Genomic DNA, 10,342 nt, shown 5'->3' on the forward strand with positions numbered 1-10,342 from the left:
CGTAGATTTACGGGCAGCCCGTAAAAACGACCCGTTTTTCGGGGCGCCCGTGAATGCCCGTTACGGGCACCGGTGCCCGTAAAAATGATGGCCGCGAGCCGGCCACGCAACTGCGCATGCGCCGTTCCGAAGCCGGCCGGGCTCGGGAAAGCTCGTACGCGCTCGGCCGGGCGGCGCATGCGCAGTAACGTAATACCGCCGCCCGGCGTCATTTTCAAATCGATCGAGCGCGGCGGCAAGGCAAGCTGACAGCTGAGCTGAGCCAGGGCCAGGCGACTCTGCCACTGGAGCAGCAGGTCTCGGAGGCTGAGCAGCACGCGCCGGCGGAATGGAGGGGAGCCCTGCATCCAGGACCAGGCAATCCAGAGTCTACGGGGACCGGGGGGAGTCTGGGACAGAGTGACAGCCCAGCCGACGGTGACAGAAGGTGATGGTGGCAGAGGGGGATGGACTGGAGCAGGTCGTGTTGGTGGCAGAGGGGGATGGAGGCAGAGGGGGGTGGACTGGAGCAGGTGGTGTTGGTGGCAGAGGGGGATGGAGGCAGTCTGGCAGAGGGGGGTGGAGGCAGGGTATGATGGTGGCAGAGGGGGATTGTGGCAGGGGGTGATGGCGGCAGAGGGGGATAGTGGCAGAGGGGGATGGAGGCAGTCTGGCAGAGGGGGGATAGTGGTAGGGGGTGATGGTGGCAGAGGGGGATGGAGGCAGGGGGTGATGGTGGCAGAGGGGGATAGTGGCAGAGGGGGGATAGTGGTAGGGGGTAATGGTGGCAGAGGGGGGTGGAGGCAGGGTATGATGGTGGCAGAGGGGGATTGTGGCAGGGGGTGATGGTGGCAGAGGGGGATAGTGGCAGAGGGGGGATAGTGGTAGGGGGTAATGGTGGCAGAGGGGGGTGGAGGCAGGGTATGATGGTGGCAGAGGGGGATTGTGGCAGGGGGTGATGGTGGCAGAGGGGGATAGTGGCAGAGGGGGATGGAGGCAGTCTGGCAGAGGGGGGATAGTGGTAGGGGGTGATGGTGGCAGAGGGGGATGGAGGCAGGGTGTGATGGTGGCAGAGGGGGGTGGAGACATGGTATGATGGTGGCAGAGGGGTCAGTGGCAGAAGGGGATGGTGGCAGAGGGGGATGGACTGGAGCAGGTGGTGTTGGTGGCAGAGGGGGATGGTGGCAGAGGGGGATGGACTGGAGCAGATGGTGTTGGTGGCAGAGGGGGATGGTGGCAGAGGGGGATGGACTGGAGCAGGTGGTGTTGGTGGCAGAGGGGGATGGTGGCAGAGGGGGGTGGACTGGAGCAGGTGGTGTTAGTGGCAGAGGGGGATGGTGGCAAAGAGGGGTGGAGGCAGTCTGGCAGGGGGTGATGGTGGCAGGGGGTGGAGGCAGAGGGGGATGGAGGCAGTCTGGCAGGGAGTAATGGTGACAGGTGATGGAGGCAGGAGGTGATTGGACTAGATAATTCCTTATTATGTCGAAAATACCAAAAATATGTTTTTTTACCTTAAAATCTACCTTAAATCACATTGCTATTTGCTTAGCATACCTGTTTGTAGCCTAAATACTGAAATTTACACCTAAAAATGTAATTTTGGAACTTTTGTGAAATGCCAGTAAAAACGTGGTGGTGCCAGTAAATTTTGGGTGTTGTGCCAGTAAATTTCAATCTGGTAGGTTGGCGACACTGCAGCCTGCACAGGGAGTGCACAGAGCTCTCAAACTGCCCCAAGATGCTGCTTGCAGGACATTTCCTAACATCCCGCAAGGGCACCCCCCCCAGTGTGAAAAGACACACTGAAATGAATGGGATGTGGTTTTCAGGCGCTATTTAGAGGCTATTTATAGCGCTTAAATGTCTGAAATCCGCCTCAGTGTGAAACAATGACAGATCACAAAATAGCAAACACTTTAACAGATCGACCAACAACTCTACTTAAGTTGGGCTCTATGAGTTCAGGCAGGAGGAGGACAAAGAAATGACCCTTTCTTATGTCAGACCTCTCTCTTCTGTTCCCTGACACCACAGTCCCAAAGAACCATAAACACTGTACCTAGTTTGGTTCAACAATGTAACTCTGAAGTCAGATTACCCCGCTCATTCACTATATATCCTGAGCCCTGGGTGTATGTGTGTTCCTGCATGGTACCAGTGACTTCAGTCTCTTGAAAGAAGGGGACCTTGAATTTTCAGCTAGCTACTTTAGTTGGTGCACTTAGATGTCCTGTTTGGCAGGAGTGATGCAAAGTGTAGTGTGTTACTCCTGAAGCAGAAAGAACACTTTTACTGCCTGGCAGAGAATGAGTGCAGCACAGTGTTCTACTGGTATAGGTAAAAATTGTCAACGTTGTCTGCAGGCTGTGTCTCTGTAAGATGGGCAAGTGTCGCTCACCAATCCTGCGACCTAGGCCTGAAGGAGATGACCCAGCAGGCAGGCTCTTCATGTAGCCTGACTGGCTAACTCACAACCAGAATGCTTCACTCCATCTGTAGAGGTGTGCCTGGAGATGTACCTGGTATCCCCCCTTTTAGGCAGGATATTCCAGACCGGCCATTAATCTGTGAGAGAAATGGCACACCGACCCAGGAAGGCAGCACCTCACCCCTGGGTCCGGTCTTCTCCCTTGCCTCGTGGTGTCTGCTCAGCTTCCAGCCAGCCTCTTGGTGTCCTTTTCTCCTCTGGTCTGTGGGCATGCTGGGCTGTGTAGTTCTGTCCCCCCATCGAATGCTATGGGGCCACCTGTGCTAGAAACTACATATCCCAAGATGCTTTCCTGTAGTGCTTCTCTCTCTCCATTGGTCCGCTCCCCCCACCAATGAGGAAATAGGGGAGGGAGCAGAGTGGGCGGCTGGCTCCTTGCAAGTGCCACTCACGCACGGTATTAAGTGTGGAGAGGAAGGGGAGAATTCCCCCACAGCTACTGACAGACACGCGCTCCCTTGTGAGAGCCTGTCAGTGCCTGTGTCAATCCCAGCGGCAGCCGGCAGCCGGCAGTAGGTGTCGGTGATAGGTGGGCTGAGCGGCACCCGATACAGTAAACTCTGCTTTTTTTCATTTAAATGTACAGGTAAGCCTATAGTAAGGCTTACCTGTAGGTACAGCAACTATCTCCTAAACATACAGCAGTTAGGAGTTATTTAGTTTAGTAGCAGCCAGCACACTGCACTCTCAATGGAAAGCATGTCATCCATCGATAGAGCTGTGCGGTGGCTGTGACTCCCGCGTGTCATTGCAGCTCAGCCATCCAAATGGCTGGAGTCCACGAACCCAGAAGGAAGGCCTGGTGATGATGGAAGTACTGGCAGTGGTAATAGCGCACTGCTGGAGGGCTTCCTATTGTCTGTCATAATGTGCTAGTATGCAATGCATACTAGCACATTATGAAATGACCTGCAGGGGCCCAATTTTTTTTCTGCGGTTTACTACCATTTTAACCACTTTAGCTCCAGAAGGTTTACCCCCCTTCCTGACCAGGCCATTTTTTGCGATACGTCACTGCTTTGTTTAACTGGCAATTGCTGTACCCAAATAAAAATGCTGTGCCCAAATAAAATTTATGTCCTTTTTTTCCCACAAATATAGCTTTCTTTTGGTGGTATTTGATCACCTATGCTGTTTTTATTGTTTGCGCTAGAAACAAATAAGACTAACAGATTTTTTAAAAAAACAATATTTTTTGCTTTCTGGTATAAAAGATACCCAATAAAAAAATTTAAAAAAATCTAATTTCTTCATCAATTTAGGCCAATATGTATTTTACATATTTTAGGCAAAAAAAATCCCAATACGTGTATGTTGATTGGTTTGCACAAAAAGTTATAGCATCTACAAACTATGGGATATATTTATGGAATCTTTATTTATTTATTTATTACTAGTAATGGCGGCGATCATCGACTTATAGCGGGACTGTGATACTGCGGCGGACAAATCAGACACTAAGTGACACTTTTTGGGGACCGGTGACACTAATACAGTGATCAGTGCTAAAATTATGCACTGTCACTGTACTAATGACACTGGCTGGGAAGGGGTTAACATTAGGGGCAATTAAGGGGTTAACTGTGTGCCTAACCTATACTTGTGTACACTGTGTGGGATGCTTGTACTATGGGAAGGCAGAGATCCGTGTTCCTGCTTAGCAGGAACACAGGATCACAACCTTCCTTCTCACAGAACGGCGATCTAACTTGTTTGAGAAGCAAAATTATACCCCAGCTCCACTGCCAATATGATGATCTATGAACTGTGAACCGGTGCTCTAGCCAGGACGTTCAAGCCCCAAAATGCAGTACTTGATCTAACTTCTTTAAATGGACAGACCACCATCCTGCCTGTGTCCCGAATGATCGGCGGGTCCCGGCAGACATTGCGTCCTCTGGACCCGCTGACTGGTTCCTGCTGTATCCGATTAAAACGGGAGCGGGTCGCCGGCGGCACGTGTGAGCGCACCAGACCCGGAAGTACAGGATCATTTACAGGTACGTGAAGTGCCCAGGAGAGCCGCCTTGCTGTTGCATATGTACAGTATATGGTCAGAAAGCGGTTAAAGTAGAACTATAGGAAAAACATTTTTCTATTTTGGATATAGTAAAGGAGGGTTATAACCCTGGTTAGATTTTTTTTTTTTTTTGCCATCTGTGTCCCATGGCGGAGATTTAACTTCCTGTCCCAAAGCCAAAATAGGAAGTGAGAAGAAATTCCTGCAAATTAAGGGAATCTCTTGGGATCACCAGAACTAATGTCTCTATTGGAAGATTTCTCCCTATTACTTTTCTGGGGACAGCCTAAAATTTGGAATTTTCTTTTACTTTAAATGGTAATGGTAAACAGGACAATTAAAGAGGGTGAATCTCCCTAACGGGGGCACAGACAGCAATAAAAATCTAATAAGTGTTCTAATCCATCTCAAATCTATAAAAAACAGTTATACTCACCAGTAACATCTTTTCCAGTAGTCTTTCAGGACAGCACCACTGGCAGAACACTCCTTCCATTTTACCACAAAACAGTTCATCTTCCCTATTTAAAAAGATGATCTCCTTCCAGCTTTTCCAGTTTGTTCGGAGCATTTGCAGCCTGCTAGGGAGACATGAAGTACAGGCAAAACAAGCAAACCAACTTAAGAAAAGACGTTTACTGCAGTAAAAAAGTATGAGTAAACAGTTGCTGCTGTCCTGAAAGACTACTGGAAAAGATGTTACTGGTGAATGTAACTGGTTTTCCCTGGGGGCATCTTTCAGCACCTCTAAGAGGATAACCGAATACTTACCAGCTAGGGCGGGACTATGGCTTGCAAGACCTTCCTACCGAAGGTCTGCTGCCCAGCCAACACTAAAGCGGTAGTAAATTGTAGGTAATTACAAATTAAAAAAAAATCCCTGCAAGGCAATGTCATAATGTGCTAGTTTGCATTGCATACTACCATATTATGATAAACTTACCTTAGAACGAAACCCTCCAGCGCCGCAATGTCACAGCTGAGATGGCTGACATCTTCCCCAGGCCTTCCTTCCAGGTTCGCTGCCTCCCGCCACATGAGTAGGCGGGAGCACGATGACATCTCTCCCGCGTATGGCCGAATCCGGCATGAACTCCGAACTGTATATCTGTCCTGGTCTGGCACCAGCCTTCTCCACAAAGGTCACCACCATTGCCCTAGTGGAGGGCGCCAAGATTCCCTCAGGCACCTCCAACCCCTTACACACATAAGCTTGTCGAATAACTAACTTCAGTCAGCTGGCTAATGTCTGCCTGGACATTTTCTTCCCAAAAATAGAGCTATCCTTTGATGGTATTTGATCACCATTGGGGTTTTAATTTGTTGCTAAACAAACTAAATAAGACCGAAATTTTTGAAAAAAAAACATTTTTCTTTGTTTCTGTTATCAAATTTTGTTTTTCTCCTTCACTGACGGGCACTGATGAGGCGGCACTGATGGGCACCACTGATGGGCACTGATGAGTTGGCACTCATAAGGTGGCACTGATGAGGAATTGATGGGCACTGATATGCAGCACTGATGGGCACTGATAGGTGTCTATCAGTGTTTGGCCTAAGAACAGGCCTGAATTTTTCTTTGCTGTGTGTAGAGTGGGTTACAAATAGATATGTTTTTGGGGGTGTGCATAATTCCTGACTTACACCCCACTAAGGCTGTTATTGTTATTTGATGATTGCTTCCAAATCTCACATGTTATGCCGCGTACACACGAGTGGAATGTCCATCAGAAAAAGTCCGATGGGAGCTTTTCACCGTATTTTCCGACCGTGTGTATGCCCCATCGGACTTTTTCCATTGAAAATTCTGAGGGACTTAGATAGTGAACATTGTATACAAAAAGGCTGCGCTTGCCACTGGTGAGTGAGTGCAAAAGTAAATCACTTAGATAACTGCAGCTAGTGCACCCATATGTAATGAATAAACAGTGAAGAAAGAATTGAATTTAACCACTTGAGCCCCGGACCATTATGCTGCCTAAGGACCAGAGGTCTTTTTCCAATTTGGCACTGCGTCGCTTTAACTGCTAATTGCGCGGTCATGCAATGCTGTACCCAAACGAAATTTGCGTCCTTTTCTTCCCACAAATAGAGCTTTCTTTTGATGGTATTTGATCACCTCTGCGGTTTTTATTTTTTGCGCTATAAACGGAAAAAGACCGAAAATTTTGAAAAAAAATGATATTTTCTACTTTTTGTTATAAAAAAAATCCAATAAACTAAATTTTAGTCATACATTTAGGCCAAAATGTATTCGGCCACATGTCTTTGGTAAAAAAAATGTCAATAAGCGTATATTTATTGGTTTGCGCAAAAGTTATAGCGTCTACAAACTAGGGTACATTTTCTGGAATTTACACAGCTTTTAGTTTATGACTGCCTATGTCATTTCTTGAGGTGCTAAAATGGCAGGGCAGTACAAAACCCCCCCAAATGACCCCATTTTGGAAAGTAGACACCCCAAGGAAATTGCTGAGAGGCATGTTGAACCCATTGAATATTTATTTTTTTTGTCCCAAGTGATTGAAAAATGACAAAAAAAAAAAAAAAAAAAAATATTTACAAAAAGTCGTCACTAAATGATATATTGCTCACACAGGCCATGGGCCTATGTGGAATTGCACCCCAAAATACATTTAGCTGCTTCTCCTGAGTATGGGGATACCACATGTGTGGGACTTTTTGGGAGCCTAGCCGCGTACGGGGCCCCGAAAACCAATCACCGCCTTCAGGATTTCTAAGGGTGTAAATTTTTGCTTTCACTCTTCACTGCCTATCACAGTTTCGGAGGCCATGGAATGCCCAGGTGGCACAAAACCCCCCAAAATGACCCCATTTTGGAAAGTAGACACCCCAAGCTATTTGCTGAGAGGCATATTGAGTCCATGGAATATTTTATATTTTGACACAAGTTGCGGGAAAGTGACACTTTTTTTTTTTTTTTTTTTTCATAAAGTTGTCACTAAATGATATATTGCTCACACAGGCCATGGGCATATGTGGAATTGCACCCCAAAATACATTTAGCTGCTTCTCCTGAGTATGGGGATACCACATGTGTGGGACTTTTTGGGAGCCTAGCCGCATACTGGACCCCGAAAACCAATCACTGCCTTCAGGATTTCTAAGGGTGAAAATTTTTGATTTCACTCTTTACTGCCTATCACAGTTTCGGAGGCCATGGAATGCCCAGGTGGCACAAAACCCCCCCAAATGACCCCATTTTGGAAAGTAGACACCCCAAGCTATTTGCTGAAAGGCATGGTGAGTATTTTGCAGCTCTCATTTGTTTTTGAAAATGAAGAAAGACAAGAAAAAACATTTTTTTTTTTTCTTTTTTCAATTTTCAAAACTTTGTGACAAAAAGTGAGGTCTGCAAAATACTCACTATACCTCTCAGCAAATAGCTTGGGGTGTCTACTTTCCAAAATGGGGTCATTTGGGGGGGTTTTGTGCCACCTGTGCATTCCATGGCCTCCGAAACTGTGATAGGCAGTGAAGAGTGAAATCAAAAATTCACGCCCTTAGAAAGCCTGAAGGCGGTGCTTGGTTTTCGGGGTCCCGTACGCGGCTAGGCTCCCAAAAAGTCTCACACATGTGGTATCCCCGTACTCAGGAGAAGCAGCAGAATGTATTTTGGGGTGTAATTTCACATATTTCCATGGCATGTTTGAGCAATATATCATTTAGTGACAACTTTGTGCAAAAAAAAAAAAAAAAAAAAAAAAATTTGTCTCTTTCCCGCAACTTGTGTCGCAATATAAAATATTCCATGGACTCGACATGCCTCTCAGCAAATAGCTTGGGGTGTCTACTTTCCAAAATGGGGTCATTTGGGGGGGTTTTGAACTGTCCTGGCATTTTATGCACAACATTTAGAAGCTTATGTCACACATCACCCACTCTTCTAACCACTTGAAGACAAAGCCCTTTCTGACACTTATTGTTTACATGAAAAAGTTTTTTTTTTTTGCAAAAAAATTACTTTGAACCCCCAAACATTATATATTTTTTTAAAGCAAATGCCCTACAGATTAAAATGGTGGGTGTTTCATTTTTTTTTTTCACACAGTAATTGCGCAGCGATTTTTCAAACGCATTTTTTGGGGAAAAAACACACTTTTTTTAATTTTAATGCACTAAAACACGCTATATTGCCCAAATGTTTGATGAAATAAAAAAGATGATCTTAGGCCGAGTACATGGATACCAAACATGACATGCTTTAAAATTGCGCACAAGCGTGCAGTGGCAACAAAATAAATACATGTTTAAAAGCCTTCAAAAGCCTTTACAGGTTACCACTTTAGATTTACAGAGGAGGTCTACTGGAAAAATTACTGCACTCGATCTGGCCTTCGCGGTGATACCTCACATGCATGGTGCAATTGCTGTTTATGTTTGACGACAGACCGCCGCTTGCGTTCGCCTTAGCGCGAGAGCAGGGGGCGACAGGGGTGTTTTTTTTTTTTTTTTTTTTTTTCTTTATTATTTTTTTGCTTTTTTAATCTTACTTTTAAACTGTTCCTTTCCTATTTTTTTTTTTAATCATTTTTATTGTTATCTCGGGGAATGTAAATATCCCCTATGATAGCAATAGGTAGTGACAGGTACTCTTTTTTGAAAAAATTGTGGTCTATTAGACCCTAGATCTCTCCTCTGCCCTCAAAGCATCTGACCACACCAAGATCGGTGTGATAAAATGCTTCCCCAATTTCCCAATGGCGCTATTTACATCCGGCGAAATCTAAGTCATGAAATACTCGTAGCTTCCGGTTTCTTAGGCCATAGAGATGTTTGGAGCCACTCTGGTCTCTGATCAGCTCTATGGTCAGCTGGCTGAATCACCGGCTGCATTCTCAGGTTCCCTGTTGAGACAGGAGAGCCAGAGAAAAACACGGAAGACGGTGGGGGGGGGGGGGCATTCCCTCCCACGGCTTGTAAAAGCAGTCTAGAGGCTAATTAGCCGCTAGGATTGCTTTTACATGAAAGCCGACCGCTGGCTGAAAAGAATGATACCAAGATGATACCTAAACCTGCAGGCATCATTCTGGTATAACCACTCAAAGTCGTGAATGGCGTACCTGAAGACAAAAAAATGGTTAACAATGGTTAACAATAAAGCACAGTAAAGTGTAAATAATTACACACCTGAAAAACAAACATGATAAAACATAATAACAATAACAATAACAATAAAACATTGCAGAATAGAATACAGTAAAAAAGAGCAGAACAATAGAGAGAGAGAATAGAGAGAGAGAGAACAATAAAACAACAACTATTTTTTTTTATTTCATATTTTTTTTTTTTTTTACACTTTTTTTGTAACTAACTTTTATAACGGTAACCGGTTCCAGGTTCGGGTCTCTCAAAATGCGATGGCATCTTGGGAGACCCTGTGAAAGTGTGCCTAGTCTGTGCAATGCTGTACCCTACGCTAATACTCAACTAGTGAATGGTAGCGTTCAAAACATTCACCAATGCAAAGACCAGGATTGTCAGGACAGGAGGGACAATAATAGCGGGTGTCACGCCTATATCCGCGCTTGCTGCAGACACGACATCTTTTTTGGGGGGTTCGTTGGGTAGGGGTACTCGGGAGGACATAAAGAAAATGCCTCTCATGCAGCCGACTGCATTTGGTTGGGGATGTGAATGGGGGAAGTACGGGCGCTGCAGAAGCGGTGGGTTCCCAATTAGGATTGGCGAATGCAGCAGGAAGGGCACTATGGGCATGACGGGCCTGTGTTTGTCTTTTTGGTGGCAGCGGGACACTACTTGTGCTTGCCAGCTCACCAGCTTGAACTGCACTTATGGGACTCGCCACGTCACCAAGTGTTACTGCAGTGCTG

This window comes from Aquarana catesbeiana, linkage group LG05 (assembly GCF_042186555.1).
Source record: "Aquarana catesbeiana isolate 2022-GZ linkage group LG05, ASM4218655v1, whole genome shotgun sequence".
NCBI classification, from domain to species: Eukaryota; Metazoa; Chordata; class Amphibia; order Anura; family Ranidae; genus Aquarana; species Aquarana catesbeiana.